The sequence below is a fragment of the Pelodiscus sinensis genome, chromosome 5, assembly GCF_052426305.1.
Source record: "Pelodiscus sinensis isolate ZL-2025 chromosome 5, ASM5242630v1, whole genome shotgun sequence".
Taxonomy (NCBI): domain Eukaryota; kingdom Metazoa; phylum Chordata; order Testudines; family Trionychidae; genus Pelodiscus; species Pelodiscus sinensis.
Window position 1 is genome coordinate 43,048,251 of NC_143056.1, and position 22,526 is coordinate 43,070,776.

Sequence of the window (22,526 nt, forward strand, 5' to 3'; positions counted from 1 at the left end):
GGTGGAAGCAGAGCAGCATGGGAGTCTAATCCCCAGCCCATAGTAAAGGGATTGACTGGGACAGCAGAGACCATACTCTAACACCATCCATGTTTTTTCCCTTCTTTCTCCACCTCCCCCCTTATTTATTCTTGGATCTGGACTTTTAATACTCTAGCCATCTGAAGAAGTGTGCATTGCCCCCAAAAGCTCGTGATACCATCTACATGTTTTGTTAGTCTTTAAGGTGCTACTAGGCTATCTGTTGTTTAAGTTTTACCATCCATGTTATGGCTTAGTGGCATGATAAGAGTAAACAGCCCTTCTCAACTTGTCTCATCTGCTGCTTCCCTGGGATCAACTCACTAACAAGCAGAGGCACTGGGACATCAAAACTCAGCCACCCTTTCCACTTTTCTTCCTCCTACAACAAACTCAGCAAGTGATGCCACACGAGGGACACACAAAGATATTAGCCCTCCTCCCTGGATCCACTGGCAATAAGAAATGGCAACAAAGTGACAGCTTTCAGCATCCAATGCATGGGGTTAATCAAGGCCTGTTACTACCTGGAGAAATACAGGTCGGTGGAAATGAAATGGAAAGCAATTCCCTTTTAGAGAAGCCTCAGAACTACAGAAGTGTTTAAGGTGTGAGGAAATATGTATGTGATACTACTTCCCTATGCTAGATGGAATAACAGTCCCTGCGTGTCATTAACCCTACACTGATAAAGCTAAGGAGATTCCTTCTTCGTTGCAGAGGTAGGGCCTATGCTTTTGGAGCAGAAAAGCTAAAGTTCTGTATCCACTGATGAGGGCTGATCACAGGGTGACATAGCTACTGAACTGAAGTCCCGAGTAGAGAAGACTTAGCAGGTATTTAACCTCAGAAGCAAAGGGACTTGTGCTCAGAGAAGCCATGCAAGAGCATGTAGCAGGGAACTAGGAAACAAGCAGAATGGGAGCTGAGTAGGAAGAGAAAGTAAAGGACATCCCAGGAGACCCTGGCCAGGCACACAAACCCCAAAACACTAGAAGACGAGTGGGAATGTACAACTCCTCTGACAAACACATGCACCAAGGACAAGGCTGTGAGCCTCTCCTGCTAAGCCAGCAGAAAGAGACTTAGTCCTGTGAAGTGCATTGCTCCCCACCAGTCAACAGCAACTCCCTCTGGCCATCAGAAGCACATGATGGTGGGCTCCAAAAGAGAGACAGCACTAGTCCATAGTGGTGGGAAGGAGTGGTAGTGCTCAGTCACCTGAGAGAAGGAAGAGGGAATGTTTTAGGCTCTCCTGTACTCCCTCAGTATTCTTACCTCTAGAAATGAAAGGGTCAAACAAACTGGTCATGAGACAGGCTCCTTCTCAGTAGATCAGTTAGACTGAAATTAATGCTCCCTAAAAGTCAGAGAAGACACTTTCCAGGAATTATGTGGACAAAGTTGAAAAGGGGCTAGTGTAACCACCACCAAGGAAGCAATACTGTCCCTTGTCTGACAGAGAGCTCAGCAAGGTTCTCCAGCATGATAAGAGGGCTCCTGAAAGACATGGAATTTGGGGGCTGGTTCACTCTCGATTCTGGCCCATTCATTGTTGAGGGAGGACTTATGATTCTTGGTGCTGTCTGGTTGTTGGGGAAGGGCTTGTACTGCCTCAGGGTTCTACACATTTCAGATCAGGTCCAATTTGCAGGGCTGGCCACTCTGTCCAAGATTCCTAGTTCAAGGGACTCTAGTTCCACCCATAAGTGCAGGCTAGTTAAAGTTCTTCCAGGTTTCCTCCCAGGGATTCTTTCCCACTAGAGATCAAGCTTCTATTAGGCATATGATCCAGTTTGGATTGTAGTGCCATGTCTGTCACAGGCCTGCCCCAGTTTGGAGCGGTCAGGTTCCTGTCGGAAAGTGCTCCACCTCAAACCCTGTACTGCAGCGCCTATGAATAGGGTCATATGATTATTAAAATTGTAAGTTTCATTATTTCAGCTATTTAAACCTGAAATTTCATGGTGGTGTAATTGTAGAACTCCTAACACAAGAAGTTGTTGCGGTTGTTGCAAGGTTATTGTAGGTGGGGTTATGGTATTGCTATCTTTACTTCTGTGCTGCTGCTGGCAGCGATGCTGCCTTCAAGAGCTGGGATCCCAACTATGAAGGCAGAGCCGCCAACAGCAGCAGAGCAGAAGAAAGGATGGCATGGTATGGAATTGCCACCCTTATTTCTGTGCTGCTGCCTATAGAATAGGCCCTCAGCCAGCAGCCACCACTCTGTCCACCCAGCTCTGAAGACACCACAGAAGTAAAGGTGGCAATACTGCATCCTTGCTAAAATAATCTTGCCACCCCTCTGCAGCTCTTTTTTGGATCCTCTCTCTCTCTAATTTGAACAAGGCTGGTCTCCCCTGTGACATCTGTATTGTACAGGGTAAAATGCACACAAAAGAGACCAGATTTCATAGTCCATGATGCTTTTTTCATGACTGTGAATTCGGTAGGGCCCTTTATGGAGCCGGCAGAGGTACAAATGACATCACACTCTGCGGCTTCAGACACAAGGCTGTCTCACTGTAAATGACTCCTTCTCATTCTGGTTTGTTATGATTAAAAATGCACATCGCCTGGTGAGGCCTTGGAGTGGAACCCACCTGGAAATTGGATCATTAATATTCCCTCTCCTGCCCGTTGCCATGATTTCCAGCCTCTTCACAAATGATTGTTAACATTGCAACAGTTTGGGCTCTAAGATACAGCGTGTGTGAGGGGGAGAAGTTCAAGACCCCAAAAAGGTTCTGTTCATCAGTTCTCAGCTAGAATTGCCTTGGCATCCAGTCAGGCTGCACCACTGGTTTTGTCCAGAGTGTCTTCCTGTATCTCACATTGGAAGAGGAGTTAGATAGAGGCAAAGAACCCCAGAGAGATTTACAGCCACTCAGCCTCAATTCTCCTTGACAACAGGCCAAGATTATCCCCGTTTTACAAAAAGGCACAAAGAAGGTGTCTGACCTTGGACAAGCCAATTCTGAGTCAATGGCAAAACAGAGCCCAGGAGCCCTAACTCCAAGTCATTTGTTCGAACCACAAGAGAATGATCATCCCACTCTTGAGCGTCACCATCTGTGCTCTCAAAGGTCTGGCCAGTGGAGACAATCAACCTTAAAGGGGCACAGGGCACAACTCAAAGCAGGGAGGTTCTGGAGTATCCGGAATGGAGACATCTCATTTCTAGCTCATTTGGGACCCACACTGACTTGTCTCATTGACACATCCTGTTAATCTACAGCTTCCTACCATTCACAACATTTAAGCTGTGAGAGCTGGGCAATTCTCCCATCATTGCTTCTGCTTTTTAGGGGGCCACACTTTAGTCCTGAGAGCTAGAGCACAAAGGGACAGGAAATGAATAGCTGTAACAATCCTTGGATGGAAGGGAGTTGCAGGCTGCTGGTGCTGAACAAGCAGTACCAGGAAGTCTGGAGATGGTACAGCATGCTCTGTCCATTGTACATGCCCATAGGATCTTCTGCACCTCCCACTCCCGAAGCAAGGTCGCCTATACTCTGTTAGGCAGCACCCAGCACAAGGCTGTCAAGACAAGCACATTGGTTAAAGGAATAAAGGCTTGATATTTTCCCTCTCAGCCATAAGCACTTTGTCCCCCACCCCCGCCAATACAAGGTAACGGGGCTTTGCTCTTTACTAACAGCTGAGAGCAGCCAGCCTCATCAGCTAACACTTTGGTTTTAAGAAGAGGGAACTGCAGGCAAAGCAGCTCACATGCCAACTGTACATACTAGAAGCAGAGAAGTAACCCACCAGATCCCATCCAACTGAACACACCCATCTACTTGTGCAGGTCAAAGCTGCTTATCAATGCAGCGAAATTTGTTGATTGGAAAGTAAACAGATAGTTGGCCAATCCACCCAGCACCTCTGGCCAATCTACTCAGGGGAAACTTTGCCCCAGAGCTATCGTTTAGCTATTTAGATTGTACATGCTAGGGGCAGGGGCTGTTAGTACACTGTCCAGCACAACAGGGCCCAAATCCCTCATTGGGGACTCTAGGCACTGCCATATTACAAACAATAATAGTTGGGAGAAAGTAGGAAGGACTCATAAGAGCAATACAGATTGTGTATTCCTTGTTACTAACACAATTGCTGGGGATTGTCTCAGAGGGGCCGCCCCATGCATACTGAAGAGGAAGAATAAAATGGAAGATCAGAGGGCCTGGGGAAGACAGGATTTGCCATACCTGTTCAAGCCATTGACACACTAATCCCCATATCCTGTTCACAATAGGAACCACTAATTGGGCTTCATTAGGAAGTCAAAAACCCCACCCCAAATGACCAGACAGTGCTGCACATGAGGGAAAGTCCTTCATGCAACAAAAGGCAGCTCCCCATTGCCACCCACTCCTGCTCCATTGAATACAGCACCGCCTGCAGCATGACACTGGTTTTAGCACTGCTGGAGTTGCTCCCTGGTGCTTGCTTTTTGCACACTGAGCCAGACGCTCAGGAGCTACTGTAAATTGGCACCGCTCTATTGAAGACAAAGTTGTGGCCCTTAGGAGGCATCTCAGATTCTATGGTGAAAGACCCTTTAGTGAAGAAAAAAAAAGCATAAAAGCATCTACTCCATCACTATGTGCAATACAGTTAGAGAAGCATACAGGACAATTTCCTGATTTGAGCAGAGCCTTAGTCTCGTGATTACATTAGTATCACAAACTGCTGGAGGTGGGTAGTTCAGCCATTCTAGTTCTGCCTCAAACACCTGAGATTCCTAGCAAAGCTCAGAGGCATTCTACCACATCGACTCCCATCGTAACTGGGCTCTGCAGCATCCTGAGCCTGCTCACACGGCGTACTGTTTAGGATGGCGGTCTCTGTGAATGTGACAAAGGGCAGAGCACAGGTGTTCTGTTAACACCACATCCCAGGGAGTACTAGCAATCATGCCACAAATCTACAAATTCCTGAGATTACTTAAGAAGCTGGAGGACAGAAAACCCATCCAATATCATCATCTCTTTCTAGGCAATTCTTTCCATCCTACCTGAACCTTGGCTGGACTTTCCTTTCCCCCTGTCCTCAGCTAGCACTGCCAGGCACAGTCCTCTCCACCCTCCCCCTTCCTCCCCCAAGGACAAGCAAAGTTATTACAATAATGAATTAGCCAGGCTGCTTACCGCTGCCAGTGGCGAAGGCAATTATCCCACTCCACGTCCCCAGCCGCTGCTCAGCTCCCTCATAAAGAGAGGCTTTTGGGGACGCTTTGTGCTTTGATTGGAAATGAAGAGATTGCTAATTAGGGAACCCCTGCTGGGACCCGGCTGGCAGGAACAATGGTGAAATGGACGGAGCACGCGTCCATTTCGAGAGGCAGAGAGAGGAATGTGATCTCCTCTAGGATGCAGGCATCCTTCACTCACACTATAAACAACAGAGGAGACAATTTTATAGCGCTTTTCACCTTTTAAAGCATGCTAATTTGTTTATGGGAGGCTATAACGTGGAGTGTGTTTGCATAGGTCAACGCCTGTAGTTTCTGTGTACAGTGTGTGCATGCCGCGCACACACACAGTCAGCTCCAGAGAGGCATTTTCTTGAAATGTGCATTTATGTGAATCTACACGGCTCAGTGTGTATTTCTATCACTCCCTGGACAGAACGCATCAATCTTGGATTAATTGAGAAATACATTTAATGTCCAGACAGGCCTTTCCCCTCTAACTTCTATAGAAATACTTATAAATTTATGGAGTAACCAACAGTAGTAATAGAAACAACCTCTCAGATTATATAGTCCATCTGACACTTTCCAAGTACAGCCCTGGGCCCTATAGCTCGTTTTCCAATGTTTTATCCAATTTAATTTTAAATGGACTATGGTGCTTCTACTGAATATTACTTCACCACTATTAAGAAATTTTCCTAGTATTCAGCCTTAATTTCCCTTCTCAAATTTTATCCCAATTCTGTAAGTTATTGATTTTTGGACCATATAACAACTATTCTGTTTGCTTAGCAAGTGCTAAAGCTTACAAAAAAAAAAAAATCTAACACATGACATATAATTTCTCCTCTATTGTTTTGTAAGTTGTCCATGAACAGATTATGAAGTTGTTCAATTTATTACACACACACACCCCACCTTTAGCAATATCATTATAGACAGAAAACGCTTCTCTGGGATTCTAGTGACTGAGTGGTCAAAAATAGTTTATAAAAAGGAATACTATACAAATCACGCCCAACAAAAAACAGCCTGTCTCTCTATTTATTATGCTAAAGTATTAGTGATTTGTTTAAATAATTTTTGGTGTTGAATGATTTGCGAAAATTTGACTGCAAATATTTGCAAATTGTACTGTATTGGTCAGTTACATAAGCCGTTCAAACCAGCAAACAAAACAAAACAAAAACAAAAAACCTAATACCACAACACATATGCAACTAGCCAAGAACACAATTTTGTATATTTAACTTATCATAGCAGTAATTTGCGCACTGTTGGTTAGTTTCATGAGTCACATGGTAACAAACTAGATCCAATTAGGTGACTTATGTAACTAAACATAATGCAAACTTTTAGACTGAATCTACTTAAAAGTTCCCTTTTGCAAATATTCAAGCATTTGAGCTAAAAATATCTTGTGAGAATCTATTCAATAAAGCTTGAGTGAACAAATCTTGGCAAAATATGATCATAAAAAGGGCTGAAAAGATGGTTGAATTGAAAATCACTTCAAATTCACAGACTGTTTTCCTCCACTGTTTGCTTAGCTCTAGCATTTATATCCTTCAAACAGCTGTAGGTAGTTCTTACATTTCCCCCTTAGTCATCATTTAGCCAAACACTACATATTTAATGCTTTTTATCTTTTCCTAATAGAACAATCTCTCCAGCTCTCTTGTAATTTTTGTTCTTTAACTACCCTCCAATATCTTCTATCTTCCTGCCATTGCAGTGCACAGACTGGAAGTCTCAGAGCTGTATTTGGGGGAGTATTCTACCTTACTGGCTCCAGGACATGCTGCTTCTCTGCACACACACAAATCCCATTCAAAGGCCAAAATTCACACACATTTTTAGTGTCATGCCACAGTGCCAACACAGATCATATTTGCCATTCACTACCGTTGCCCACCATTAGACTTTTACTGTTTTCCACCTATACATCTGTTGTTAGAATATTTCTGCTACATATATGCATATTCCAAAAGTAAGAAAAAGCCTCCATTAAACAGTTAAGACTGATAACGTAGTTATGTACAAAAACCCAAGAACTTAAAAGCAAGGAGATGAATAGTTAAGCAATTAAAGGGTCGGATCCTAAATTGCTGTAATTCAGCATAGCTACACTGATGTACACCAGCTGAAAATCAGCTTCCATAAGTATTATACAGCCCACATCTTGTTTATTCCAAGAAAGCACAAAGAAAGAAATAGTCTATCACAACACCCATATGTCTGATGCACATAGTTTGTTTAAATATATCATTTTTGCTATTCTGATTTCAGGATCTAAGGGTGCGTCTAGATCCTGCAGGGCTTAACTTGAAATAAACTACACAAATTGGGCTACATCAGTTGCTTAGCTTATTTTGAAATAGGGAGTGTATATACAGCACTTATTTTGAAATAGAGCACTCTTCCTCCGACTTCCCTTATTCCACATACAGTGAGGGTTACAGGAGTCAGAGTAAGAAGTCCTCCAGCTTGACAGTATTTTGATACTATTTTGAAACAACTGCCTGCTGTGTAGACGCGGACTAAGTTATTTCGAAATAGTGTTGCAGTGTAGACGTACCCTAAGTATTTCCTTTTAAAGGATGTGGTTAAACGGGAAACATCAGTTCAATGTGTTTATCTGCTTACAGATTTGTAATAGAATATTTATAATTGCTCTCTTAATGAACTGCTATTTAATAAAACAAAGCATAACAGTGTCAATTTATGAGAAAATTATGAATGTTAAGTACACCTGCACCAGAATCTGATCAATAGATGTAATTAATGGCTTCATACACAGAATCAGTTTTTGACTGGTTCTCATGCAGTATCAGGAAGAGTAACTCCCCCACCCACACTCTACCCTTGCATGGTAACATGACAGCTTCATCACAGCTAGAATGCAGGGTACAAACAGAGGCTGAATAGCCAAAATTCCACTTCTTGTAGCTTTTCCCCCTCCCTGTCCTTTCACAGCTACTGCAAGAGCTAACCAGGCACAGAAGGAAGGAAACAAGCATGCTGCACTGTGAGATGGAATCAAGTAACTTACCTTTCAGTTCTCCCTCACGGGGAGGAGGGGAACACAGGAGTTGTGACAGTCACAATTACACACCAGAGCTTTCCCTGAGGCAACCTAATGTAGCTAGGCACTGCCGCTATAGCCAGAACGAGGTTTAAAGCCACAATCTGGACTATATTTTTTGTATTTCTTTTTCCAGAAAGGTTCTATGTAGGATTTATATTTTGAGATTACTGATGAAAGAATCACTTTTTTTCAGGGTCAGAGTTCAGGTTGTTCTAGTGTAGTTAAATATGCTTTTCTTTTTACTTGGAGTGAATAACGTGTGTGTGTTCTTTATGTAGGCAGCATAAAATATATTATGTCCTTATTACTTTAGTTCCTTGTTTTTTAAGACCTTGGCTTTTATAAATTACATGATTCGCTATTACACTGTTGCCAGTTAGTCACCTCAATTGGTTTCTTAAACAAGGTCTTATTTGGAGTATTTCCCTTTTTTTAAAAACAGTTTTTCCTCTTTTTTTTATAAGTAACTGAAGACACAGGATAAATAAAAGGGATGGAGGGGTCACTAGATTATTGGATTAAAAGAGAACGAGTAGCGTCTACCACACCAACAATTGCTGGAAACCAACACCATTCACTAAGAGATTTAAGAAGCTCAATCAATTTAGCTTATCAAAGAGAAGGCTAAGAAGTGACTTGATCACAGTCTATAAGTACCTACACAAGGCAGGAAGATTGCTGATAGCAGAGGGCACTTTAACAGAAGAAGGCATAAGACCCTATAACTGGTAGCTGAAACTAGACAAATTGAAACTAGAATCAGGGTGCAAATTTTATTGGGAAGGTAATTAAAAATGGAAATAAACTTTCCTAGAAACATGCTGGATTCTGTGTCATTTAACATATATTTGCGCATCAAGCTGTGGAGAAGATTCCCAGTTTAAGATGACATCATGATGTTAGTTCTCATTGAGCGACAGTGTTAAAAACATACAGCCATGACAGCACGACTGGCAGCACATGCTAGCTCCCGAGTACATACCCGTCCAAGACCTAGCATGCCAGATTGATGAGAGGTAGCACAAGTGTGCTGCCTTGAGCTGGGAATCACACACACACACCCCTCCCACTCATAGTGTAGATATATTTGTGGAATCTTTAAATCGAAACTAAAATTTATTTTTAGAAGATCTGGCTGCACTAGAGACTAAGTTATACAGGAATCACTGGATGAATTCTATGGTCTGTGTGGATACATATATACTGCAACGCTATTTTGGGATACTAGAATATCCCAAAATAGCTATCCCGCATCTTCACAGCAAGCTTGTTATTTCGGGCTCGCTATTCCAAGGTCCCCATAAACCTAATTCTACCAGGCGTAAGGGACGTTTAGGAATAGTGCTTTATTTTGAAAACTGGCACTGTGTAGACAGCGCCAAATTACAAAATCAGCTCTTCTGAAATAGCATTGAAATAAGATACACAATTTGTGTACCTCAATTTGTGTATCTTATTTCAAGTTACGGTTCAGTGCGGACGCACCCTCAGATACTAGAGACCAGTGTAGAGTACCAGCCTGTGTTACTGTGGGGGGAGGACTTAAACCCTATGAATTTATATTTGTCACTTTGAAGTTGTTGGAAAAAGCACTCATCCGATAGAGTGCCATGTGTACTAGCCACATAGGATCAATCAGTTAAAGGATTCACTGAGGAAGAGGGCTGTTGGAGATTATTCATCATCTCTTTATTTTTCCATCAGCTTCAATTATAAAGAATCATGTCTAGTTTTCATATATAGTGGCAATTTCTTAAATATTTCACCATTTCTGCCCTGGAAAAATTCCTGTTGATGCCAATGAGAATCTGTCTAATCTATCAGCATTTGTAAGGCACTTGGCTATCACAGAGCTAAATGCTGTGCAGTACACAGATTTGAAGAAAAAAAAAAACCCTCAAACAAGGAGACTGGTCAGTAAATTTCATCCATGTTTTGAATTTTGTGATGTCCCTGGGCTGGTGAAACAGTGGAAAACTTTTTAAAAGCTGCTTTTAATCTCTGTTTACTCCAACTTTTCAGATCACATACCAGTTGTCAATGAGATTTTACCACTACAAATTTTTTTTAAAAAAGAATGTTCTCTTTTTAATTACAAGACTAATGTCAGCTTTATCACAGAACTGTAGTTGTAAATGAGTTAATTCCATAACCCTGCCTCTCCATGAAACAACTTTTACGTGTACAATCTCATTTTTCTTCTTATTCTAATAATTAATATGTATATTATGGTAGCACCCAAAAAGACCCCATTCAGGGATCAGGTCCCCATAGGCATGGGTATCATGGGCTAGGAATATGAGCATGAAACCGCACTTTGGACAGCTCAAGATGATGTCTTCACTTGGCCAGTGGGGGGTAGGGAGAGGGAGAGAGATACTGAGACTAGGCAGGGTTGCCAGGTGTCTGGTTTTGAACCGGACAGTCCAGTTTTTGAGATGTTTGGGAAACAAATTTAGAAAATATAAATGAGAAAACAGAAATGTCCAGTATTTTCTAAATAAGATGTAATGTAGATTGTGATGCAATGTCAAGTGTGTCCGGTATTTTTGTTGAAACCATCTGGCAACCCTGGCATGGGGAGAAAGTTGGGCAGTGACTTTAGGCTAGCATGGAGGGCTCCAGGGGTTCTACTTGGAGGCCTGTTCTAGCTCCTCTGGTTGTCTCCTCTTCCCCGACCCAATCTCAGGCCCTGCAGGAGCTGTTCCAATTCCTCTGGAGCCCACTCTCACCTTTGCCCATCCCCAAAGGCACGTGTGTGTTTGTAGGAGCAGTACCCCTACTATATTTCCATCGGAAATACACAGGCTTCTTGTACTCACTGCTCCTACAAGCTGTAGATTCAAAAGACCCTTTGTGAAGGTGTTCAGATTATTTAAGGAGACCGGTTATCATCCACCCTAGTGCTACCTGCTCTTGCCTCAACTTCACTATTCAGGAACAGTTATCCAAGCATTTGCAGCAATATTACAGATACAAGCAGCTCCTCTGCTCATGAAATACTGCTGCATTCCAGAAGTAAGTTCTTACTGACAAATTAGAAGTTCAGAAATTTGCCTTTAACAGTGATGCAGCAGCTCCCAGGTGAACAGGAAAGCAGCAGCACCCAACTGGCTGGGGATTAAGAGATATCTGCAGAACATCTATTTTTTTTAAAGTGTGTTTTTACAATAAAAATGAGTAACTGCTGATTTGTTATCTGACATTTCAGCTGGGCTCAGAAAGAGGGAAATGTCTGTGATGGTGGTGATTTGGTATGGAGTATAAGTAGCAGTGTGGCCCCCTATCTCTCCTGGCAGGCCAGGAGAGTTTCAGGTCTTTGAGGATGCCAAACAGGAGATCGCACACCATTAGAGATTCAGGTTTTTATTCCAGTCAAGATGAGGGCCCAGATGTACTAAGCACTGTAGACACATTGGGGGTGGGGGGGAGGGAGCCTGTCCCTGCCTTACAGAACTCGCAATCCAAATTTGAAACAAGATGCAAGGTAACAATCAAGGAGACTCCTAGAGAGGGAGCAGTCAAATCATTCTGAAACATATTATTTTTCTTTTCTAATGAAATTAGTTGATCCTGGCAGCTGCCCAGCCAAGGCATCAATGGAGAGCTCAGACTCCGGACCCATCCAATCTTCTTTTCTCATCCCAAGAGCTTTTGAAGAAGACCATGTTAAAGAAGTAGTTCAGGAAGTGCCTTATTCCCACAATAGGCTTTTAACCCAGCTACAGAGCACATAGCAGTAAGCACCACAGATACTAAAACTCTTACAAACTACCATGGCAGTTTGCATAGCAAGTACTGTGCAGAGGGTCACCTTTTCACAGGGGCCTCATCTATTCGTTGGAATTTTTAGTATTAGATTTTGCAAGGATAAAATTAAATGCATTTATTTTCAGGTTATTTCAGTGCTTTACAGGGTGCAGGTTTCAAAACGGTCTGTAAAATTTAGAAGTGCATCTGTTTGCCTGGAGCATTCATGCTTCCAATTGCATAGGTATGCACAAGTGGAGATACTAATGTGTTTTAAACATGCACTTCTAATAAGGCCAGACTTTAAAATGGGCCTAAGTGCTTATAGCAGTGTGAGGGAATCTGGATTTGTGGCTTGTCTCAATAGTCAAGGTCCAGAACAGAACTGGAGACTGGAGCTCCAGAACCCAAATAGAAAAGCCTTGAAGTTTAAGTAGCCCTCATCTTGCCCTTCTCCCCAGAGTGGATTAATTTAAATCAAGGTGATTTAAAAATAATTGATTTAAAATCAAGTTTCCTACTGATATTCTTCAAACAATGGTGCAAATCTGCCCACTAAAATGTTAATTTACAGCTAAGTACAGCATTTTACAACATCTAAGAGATTATACTTCGTGTCATTTTTAGATAAAAATCAAGTTATTAATTTAGGAAACAGTACATAATACTCATTACCCATGTCAAGCTGCAGATGCAGCAGTAGTACATTAAGAAGGGTAAGAACTAAATCATATGTGCAAACAGAATCACACTTATATTTTATTAAACTGAATCTTAAATATTACATAAATGTTTCACATTTGCATTGAAGCAGTCTCCTGAGTTTCTAGCTGATGGCTGTCCTTAAACTCCTTTTTTTTTTACTTCAGATTTTATTAACTAACAGACAAGTCCTCAGAACACTAAATGTTGACGTTTTAAGGACACTGTACAACTAGCTCTCATTTTCTCCACTCTCACTGTCATTTTTGTTGCAGATCTGATTCCAAGTTACGAAAAAAGCTAAGACTGTGCTTAAGGGGCACTTAATTTTAGAATAAGCCCCATTGAAAACAATATAAGATGTGGTTCCTTTGGGAAACCTGAATTATACCAAAGTAAAAAAGGGAATAGTCTTATGGCATCACCATTCAGAGGTATGTATTATGTAATGTAAGATAAGAAAATGACACAGTGGCAATTGGCAACTCTAGATTTAGCTTACTGCAGTTTTCTGTACTGTGTACTTGGATGATAGATTCTAAGCCTAGTTAACTAATTAAACAAGCCATAAGGATTAGCTAAGCTAATTTTTTTCTAGATACATCCAACACAGAAAACAGCTTGGAAATTTACTTGTTAAATCACACTAGTACTAAAAGGCATAGAGAGAGCCTTGAAAAATGATTTCCAAAGTTGATCCACATTGATTTTCAAACAGTTACATCATTTTCTCCCATGAAATGCGTTTTACCTACAAAAGCTTATGATCTAATATATTTGTTAGTCTAAGTTGCCACGGATTTGGTCGTTGTTTCCAAATAAGCAGTTTTCCTTATGATGTTTTATTTTTGCAATTAGGCCCTGAATCTTCTTGCACGGTTTACACATTTCCCCCTCTTTTTACCCAGGAAATTAACTTCTTCAAAATATTCCCCAATAGGATCTCTCTAATGCCTAGAAGCTAGGCCAGTTTCTGTGGTAAAAGTGTAGGGGAATATAGGAAGCTGTGGGTGCGCTGAATAATGTCTTCTCTTTCTTTCTAGTGCACTCCACTGTTCCTTTCTATCAGGGGTGGGCAATAATTTTTGGCTGGGGGCCACTTCAAAAATTCTGGTCCTAAACCAGAAGGGGCAGGACCAGGATGCTTCTGGGCTTCCCCACCCCCAGACCATAATTGGTCTGGGGGTGGGGGAGCCCCTTAACCCCCCTTTCCACTAGGCACCCATGCCCCTGGCAGGGCAGGAAGAGGCTTTGCACACTCTCCCACCCTCAGGCCAATCAGGGCCTGGGGGTGGGGGAGCATACGAAGCCTCCTCCTGCCCTGCAAGGAGTGCATGGCACTTTGAACTGCAGCGGGCTCCTCAAAGGGCTGGGGCAGGGCGAAATAAACTTCACGCAGCTCCCCCACCCCCAGGGCCTGATTGGCCTGCGGGCGGGAGAAAGCGCACAAAGCCTCCCCCGTCCTACCTCACTCTGCAAGGAGCACGTGGAACTTCAAAGTGCCATGCACTCCTTGCAAGGTGGGAGGAGGCTTCAGGAGCTCCCCCACCCCCAGGGCAATCAGGGTCTGGGGGCAGGGGAGCTGCGCGAAGCTTCCTTCACCCTGCTCTGGCCCTGCGCGACCACAGGGCACTCAAGAGCCGCACACTCCTCGCAGGGCAGGAGGGAGGAAACTTTGCATACTCCTCCCGCCCCCAGGCCAATCAGGGCATGGGAGCACATGACGTCTCCTCCCACTCTGCAAGGAGCGCGTGGCACTTCAAAGCACTGTGTGCTCCCGGCAAGGCAGGAGGAAGCTTAGCGCTCCCCACTTAGCAGGCCGGATCCAGCTTGCAGAGGCTCTTTTGCCCACCCCTGCTTTATGTTGTCTCTATCTTTAGACAATGTCTTAACTAACTCTGCCATGCCTGGTCCAGGTTCATCACGACATAAGCACAGAACAAAATACAATCATATCAAGCCCATGTCTGTTTTTGCACGTTAGTCTGCTGAGAATCAGAAATTAAAGCCCATAACTTTCAAGAAGTAAGAGCTGGCTGTTAGATTGGACAGACTAGGGCCATTACTTCATTTTTATGAGACGGTAAGTGCAGGTTTAGCATGTTTCTGATAAGTTTTAATCATACCTGTTATTATTAAATGAGAAATTTAATAATGTATTGATTAAAAAAATAACACGTTGGATTAAAATAAAAATTCTGATTTTTTTAAATCATTTTTTGTTCACCCTGCTTCTCTCACCTGGGGCAACTCCAGCCCAACCCAGCTCCTCCTAAAGAAACTATGCTGCTATCAGCCAAGTCTACCCTACAGCAATGCAGGAAGCAACCCTTGGGAAAGCAGCATCAACTCCTAAGCAGAAATGTGCAACATCAACTGGGGGGAAGTCTCTAGCCCTATCTACAAAAACCACAGAAGGAAGACACAATGGAGCTCCCATGGTTTCCCTGAAAGTGAGAAGTGGCATGCTTATCATCCTCATCCCAACAGGTGGAGAAGGAGGGCTGCAATCATCCCTAACAGTTTGCTGCTCTCATCCCTTGCTAAGTATGTGCACCAATAGCACAAGCTCATGCACTGACTGAGCTCTTTACAGACTATTTGGGAAAAACTCCCCACACCCTACTATGCAGAGCAGATGATCTGTGATGGCCCTCCCAGGAACACTTGAAAGTTGCTACACACCAGTGAACCAGCTTTCCAGTGCTTAATCCATGCAGAACCCTCAGCAAGGTCGAGTGTCACTTGCAGGGGATGGGCACAGTGTGAAACTCACAACTCTGACTGCCCTGCCCCAGAAGTCATGAAGAGAGAGGAAAGCAACCTTCACATACACAAAGATGTCTCCTAGCTCTCTCTACCATGGCTGCTACTCAAAGCCAACAGATGCACCCCCAGTCTTTTCCATTCCCCAAGAGGGAATAGAACAACCATCCCTTCCCCACCGTTCTCCAGCCCCCCAAAAGGAGTAGAGAAGTAGAACCTTCATACCACACAGCAGAATCCTTGGCTGTGAAGACAATTTTTTTCAGTTGCCCCAAGACTCTTCTGTTTTACAGGAGACGTACAGTAAGAAGCAAAAGAGCAGGTGCTCAGCTTCTGAGTTCACACAGGCTAATAGCAATAAGGCAGCCAGCTACATTGGGGAAGAGGAAACCACACGACCCTGAGCAACTATCTTCAGCACAGACACATACAGTCACTAAATGTTAAAGGGGGAGGGGGGCTGCTTCCTGTAAACACTGATTCTGTGAATGTTCGTGGCCTTCAAATTCTCTCCTATTGTAGTTCCCCTTCTTAAGGGTGGAACCTCTTGTGCTCATCTGTCCTCCCTCAGTCCCACTTCCTCTCCGTATGAAAAGGACCCCTGGGGGTGAGCTACAGCAGCTAAAAATGAACTTTATGCTTCACCACTGAAATAGGTGTCATTCAAAAAGTCACATCACCCTGCCTCACCTGCATGCAGGAAACATACAACAGACACTAATGCTGAAGCTACACGGAAGAAAGATCCTGCCAGGGATAGGAGTTCACTTGGCTGACACTGTAGTTCACAAGTAATTCAACATTCCTCTACTGAAGAGCGATTCAGCAAAGCGATATACCTTGACCACACAATGAAAACCTATCAGGTGACTGGATCCTCAATTTCAAACCTGCTATGGGCCTAGGCAATGTGGAAGTGGGACTTTTTCCACTGAATCAAGCCTGTGGATTACATGGTTGCCACGTAACATGCACTTGTGTATAGACAGCAGAGAAAGTTGTAACCTATCACTTTCATGCTTCTGAGCCATTTCTAATAGGAAGTGGCTAACATGCAACTAACTACAGGGGCCCTAGGATACATGTGCCCTACAAATACCTTCACAAAAAAGTCAATATAGATTCAACCCACACTAATGTGGAAGAAAAATAGAGAGCAAGCACAAGTACACTCTGCTTAATCACCCCATTCACATTCTAGGGCCCTGTTGCCGCTTATACAGGCACAGCACATCTATACTAAGAGTTTTCACTGATATAGGTACATTGCTTTAATACTATAACAGTAAGAGATATGGCTTTTCCCTAGGATGAATGTGTTGCAACTCAGTGTAACAGCACATCCCACATGCATGTAATTCAGCTATTAGGATACAAAGTGGTGGCCAATGTACTACTCTCACCAGAGATGTTAGTAAGGGGAAACACAGCAGTGTAGTCTAGGAAAACAAGGTTAGAACAGGAAAGGACAAGGAGACAGAGAACATGCAAAGCACTTTGTTTAGCAGAAAAAGCAGGAACTAAAATAAAATAACTAGGTAATTTTACATTATGTTGTCTTCTTGTTACTATCCCCCTCATCCACTTCTCTTGTTCCTTCACTTTGTTTATTGTACCCTCTGGTTATATTCTGATTTTAAGAGGAGATACAAGGCCCTCAACGCCATCTTTGTGCAGTCCCTGGGGCAATAGACCCCTGAGCCGGATGTAAAAAGTGAGAATGTTTTCAAGCTTTTCTGTGAAACGAGTGCTAGCAACCTTTTTTATATATATCAGATTTTCCCATAATCACTTGACTCCAGGAGCTGAGGCTTTAAGAAAATCATTTCATAACATTAATAACACTGAAGAACTGGCAACACTATAAGATCAGCAAAACACAGAGACATTATATATAGGAAAACTGCACTGATTTTTTAAAAATATATACCAAGCAGCTGGCACAACAAAATCAAAAACTAATTTATTTTAGATTAAAGCACTCTCTGGTTTTTTGAAAGAATTCTGTAATAGCCAGAATATAAGGACAATGCGGTGCATTTCTATAGAGTTTTACACCCCCGAAGCCCTTGTTCATCCTTATAGCTTGCTTGAGAGGCAGGAGAGCATTAACCCCATTTTAAAAATGGGCAAATTAAGTCACAGAAGTGAAAGGACTCTCAGACTGAACAGGGAAACAGTATTAGAGGAGTGATTAAAACTCAGGGAGGTCCTTGTGAAGGACACTGCACACTCCCACAAGGGAAAAACCAGAAGGAAACTTGGATATGAATCTACTCTAAAAAGGGGTAACATTGCAACATAAAAATTACAAGGGAATGCTACTAGAGTATAAAGGAGTTCAAGAGTCATATGGATTCATATATGGAGAAGGAGACAACTGGGAGTTTGATGAGGAAATGAGGATTACTGACAAGCAAAAAGGGGAGGCTGGCTTGCTGGGCCAGGTAATCTGTCCAGGCCCTAATGCTGGCAATGAAGCTTTTCTTGCAATGAACATCACTCTCCTGGTTTTGTGAGCATCACATGACTTCTCAGTTAAACACTGGTGCTGTAACTTACGTTGCTGGTCAAGTGGAGGGGGAGAAGGGAAATGGCAGTGACTCCCCAAATGAATGAAAATAAGGAGCCAATTAAAGCATCCCTCTGATACATATGAGGTTCAGCTCCTGGTTAGACATCTTCTGTTCTGCATCCAGAGAAGGATGTTTAACTAAACAGGAGTTGTATTCCCATTAAAAGGAGAAAATCCAAATGGGACACTCAGTGCTTCTGCTACATCTTGATTTCAGACTGTTAAATTGTGGCATCTTTCAGTTACGGGCTCCCACTTAATCCTGTACAGTTGAATTCATGGCAATACAGTACTTGGATTTACAGGTAGGGGAATAAAAAAAAAAGTCCCAATAATTTCTCTTAATCTGTACCATGAACAAAGCTACTGAATGTTCTGTAAAGGTTTCAGTGGAACTGTGCACTATTTTGTGAAGCACTTAAGGATGAAAGGCGATAAATATACCTAAATTCTTTAGAAAATGTACACATGCACAGCTCTACTGAAATGCAGCCCCCTCTGGGGTGGAGGACAGAAATCCATCCAAAGTGTGCTGCACAGTAGTGGAGGGGGCAATGGAGGGACAATTTTGGCTAAAGGACACCAAGGTAAACCCCTGCAATTATAGAAACTGCCAAGCAGGGATTAAAATACATTGAAACATGAGGGGACAGTCTTCTTGCACCAGCCAAGAAACAAGGGACCAATTATAGGGAGAACAGAAGAAAACTGAAGACTACCTAGTGCAGGTTGGCCATAGAAACCACCCTCAAAATTGTGAAGTGAATACTTTATAATAGATCTGCCCTGGATGCCAACACACAGATTTTTTTATTTTTATATATATATATATATATATATATATATATATACATATACACACACACACACACACACACACACACACACACACACACACACACACCACAATACATGTATCAGTGCAGCATTTAGATGAATTAATTTCAGGATTTATTGTGCCTTATGTTAAATACTGGCAAGGCTTCATCTTTGTCAACCTTTACCACTTGGATGTCAGAATTACACCAGGGATGAACGCAGCTTAATATGTATCTCCTTGTCATAGGATGAACATTTATACAAATAGGTTTTTTTATCCACCTATCTCAGATTATGGATCAGTGCCATTATCCCTATTTTACAGCTAGGAAAACTGAGGCAGTGGGTGGGGAAGTTATTTGGTACTCAGAGTCAGGAAGTACACCTATGTCTAAAAGACCCTTCTAGGCGGAGCAGAGAGCAACTCCCAAAGCACCAGCTCATTTCTTGTTCTTCAGTCTTTGCGGGTTTGCTTTTCATACCCAACCTAAGTCAGTGCCTTTCTGTACTATTTTCCAACACCCAGACACTGAGCATGGTGTGTCCTGGTGATGTCAATCAGAACACCCATTGACTTCAGTAGAAGGAGGTACTATCTAAGCGTTTGTTCTTAACTCCTCACCGAAACTAAATTGAATCTTCTAGAAACTGATAAAAGGGTAGCTCTTCCCCTTCTCATAGACACCTGGCACCCACCCAACTATACGTGAGAGGAGAATTTATTTGGAGTTTCTAGTAGGCCTTTGCATGCATTCCGTGTCTACCTACAGGAGAGCTGTTCTGAAGCATCACTTGACTTTGTTTTAAACAGCTCGCTACAGTTTCCATTTTAGCTTTGTGAGATGATTATTTTTTCTTACAGAATTGAAGTTGTATAGCAGTTGAAAATGCTGATGGCTTAACTGATTTCATTTTTTTCCATAGCAGCCCTAAGGGGTTTTAACTCTTTCTGTGGCACTGAAATCCTGCTTTGGAGTTCAATGTTTAACTCGCGCTGGGAGACTCATAAATATTCGGAGTCACTCTCTCCCTCTCTGTTTGATTAGGAAATGAGCCTTTAACTCAATGTAATCCCCAAGCCATTAACAAAAAAGCCCTCAACAGCTCCACTATTAGAATTTCACTCCTAACCCACAGAGGATTGAATTAGATTAACATAACTACCCGCAATCTGAGTTTATTTTCTGTGCCAGATAGAAATGTGTTTTCAGGAAAAGAGAGAGAGAGAGCGAGCAAGCACGAGCATAATGAAATGTAAAAATAGAGGGATAGAAATAGATGAACAGATGTACAGGTGAAGAGATAAAAGGAGAGAGTAAGAGAGAGAGAAAGAGAAAGACAGTTACATAATATTTATTAAGTGGCTGCTGACTTTTGGTCATGGTGTTATTTGGAAGGACCCTAACAGCATTAAATTGTTTTACTAAGGATAGTGTTTTCCCCCAAGCGTTTATTCCTTATTCTCAGAGATTTACAGGTATATATACACCTGGGTATGCTGCATTTCTGACACCGGACAGCTAATTTGGCAGAGGTTTTATTCAAAATTCCCAGGAAGCATTATACACAACAAAACAACAACTTCAAGAACGAGAATGTATGTGTCAGTTACTCTGCAGTCAAAATGAACAGAAAAGATGGAATGAGCAAGATTTTTCATTCCTCAAAAATCACAAATAGCCCATGACAAATTACATTTAAGAAATCAGTTTGGAGGAGATTAGTTTAATGAGTGTTTAGTCCCAAAACATTAATAGTTAGTGATGCAGAAACTAAATAAAAACAGGCTGCATTCTTCCACACAATGCATCAAAGTTTTTTCCAATCATTTATCTAACCATGCATAAAGATAAAAGAGAAAGGAATATGTCCCATAATCTATTGATCTACAAACCTATATACTGCAGCAGGCGCTTGATAATTTTTCCAAATGCAAAAACAACACAAAGCATCTGCATATTGCACAAGAAAAGATCCACTGTAGTCAAAAGGGGGTAAAATCCAGCAGTTTCATGGAAACAGGCAAGAAATATTCCAAAAATCCTTAAAAAAGAAGGTTTATTGGGAATACTTGCTCAGGAACATTGGGAGCTCTGCAGAAGTATTTAATCATATATATCTGCAGTCATGTCTGAACGTAGGCATGTTGGATTTTTGCTGTGTGCATGATAGAGAAAGAGGTAGCTTTAATTTTTTAAGAGAATTTAAAACTAGCTGTACAGTAGCTTCTTTTTTTAACTAACGAATAATCAACTATTCGGATTTCTTTCAATACATTTTGGAATAACCTGCTCTCTCATTTGAGTAAATCAATTATAACAGGAAATAAATGTAGTAGCATCAAACAAACAATACAAACATAATTTAAAGTGCAACCGCAAGTGAAAAAGATCTTACCAGTCTGAACCAAGCTTTCTATAGTGAGCATTGTCATGCTGAGAATTCTATTTGATTTGCTTTTTTTGGAGGAAGCTTTGAGTTGTAATTATTCTTTTAAACATGACTAACCTATGGAAAAATCAACATGTTTATCGGTGTTATCCCGCTAGCTGTATGTACCTCTCTAGCTACAATTTCAGTTTGTTAGCTTTAGTCATTACATGGATGGTTAAAAAAAAACCAAACTGGCAAGTAACAATTTGGAATAAGTTCAAAAAGAATACAAAAATACACTTATAAGTCAAACAGTTCAGGAATGATAAAATTTGCATTGAATAAAAAAAATGCATAAAGAAACATTAAATAGTATTATAAGACGAGATCTGGACTGTTTGTCACCTTCTCTCAGTCAATCCCACAACAATTCTTTTTTTCTTAATATTTAATACAAGACTCAAAAGGCAGCTCTCCCATTGTTCAGTTAATATTTTCATTAGATGTTCACTCAGTCCAAATTGTTTAAAGCCGAACAATTTTGTGGTTTTTTTAGTTGCTTTCAAAGTGTTAAAATACCCGCCATAAAAAAGTTTCCAGAATGTACTTCTAGAAACAATGTATATAACCAAAAAAATGCAACATACATGGGGAAAAAAATTGCAATCTTGACTTTGAGAAATTATATATACACAAAAATTTCAGAAAGCAGGCACATATTTGTAAAGATTGTTCTATCCTTCAAAAAATTATTAAAACTAAACAGTCAAAAATGTCAAACCTTTGAGCCCAATATAAGAAACAAGACAAACTTTAATTATTTCAGTTTTTTAAACAAAAAAAAAAAAAAGTGTGTTTACAAAATGAATAAATACTTGCTGATTCACTTTTAACCCTTTCTAAGTAGAGCTTTTTCTTCCTTTAACAAAACACCACTGTATGACTTATATTGAATTTTAGATGCCTTAAGCAAACACATCCTTATCAGACACAATGAGTTCCTCCTTTGATTATCACTATGCCTCTTCTCCAAGTGCTGTACCCCTCAATTTCTAAAGCCTCTGCAGTGACGATAAAGTTGCTTAGGGACCTTTAAAACTAGACAAACATCAGCTGTTTGATGCCACACGCATTTGGTAAAACAAAACAAAAAATCATTTTCATGTGTGTGCGCCAGAGAAGGTGTGAGCCAAAGCTGGAGGTTTTGGGGAGTGGTTGGGAAAATGATTGTT

At 41.6% G+C, this 22,526-nt stretch overlaps 1 protein-coding gene across 1 annotated transcript in view; it reads right to left on the reverse strand.

Annotated features, from left to right (window-relative positions):
• The window catches only part of ESRRB (estrogen related receptor beta), a 183,846-nt gene that overhangs the window by 160,754 nt on the left and 566 nt on the right, over window positions 1–22,526 (reverse strand). The gene's annotated exons all lie outside the window — the stretch shown is intronic.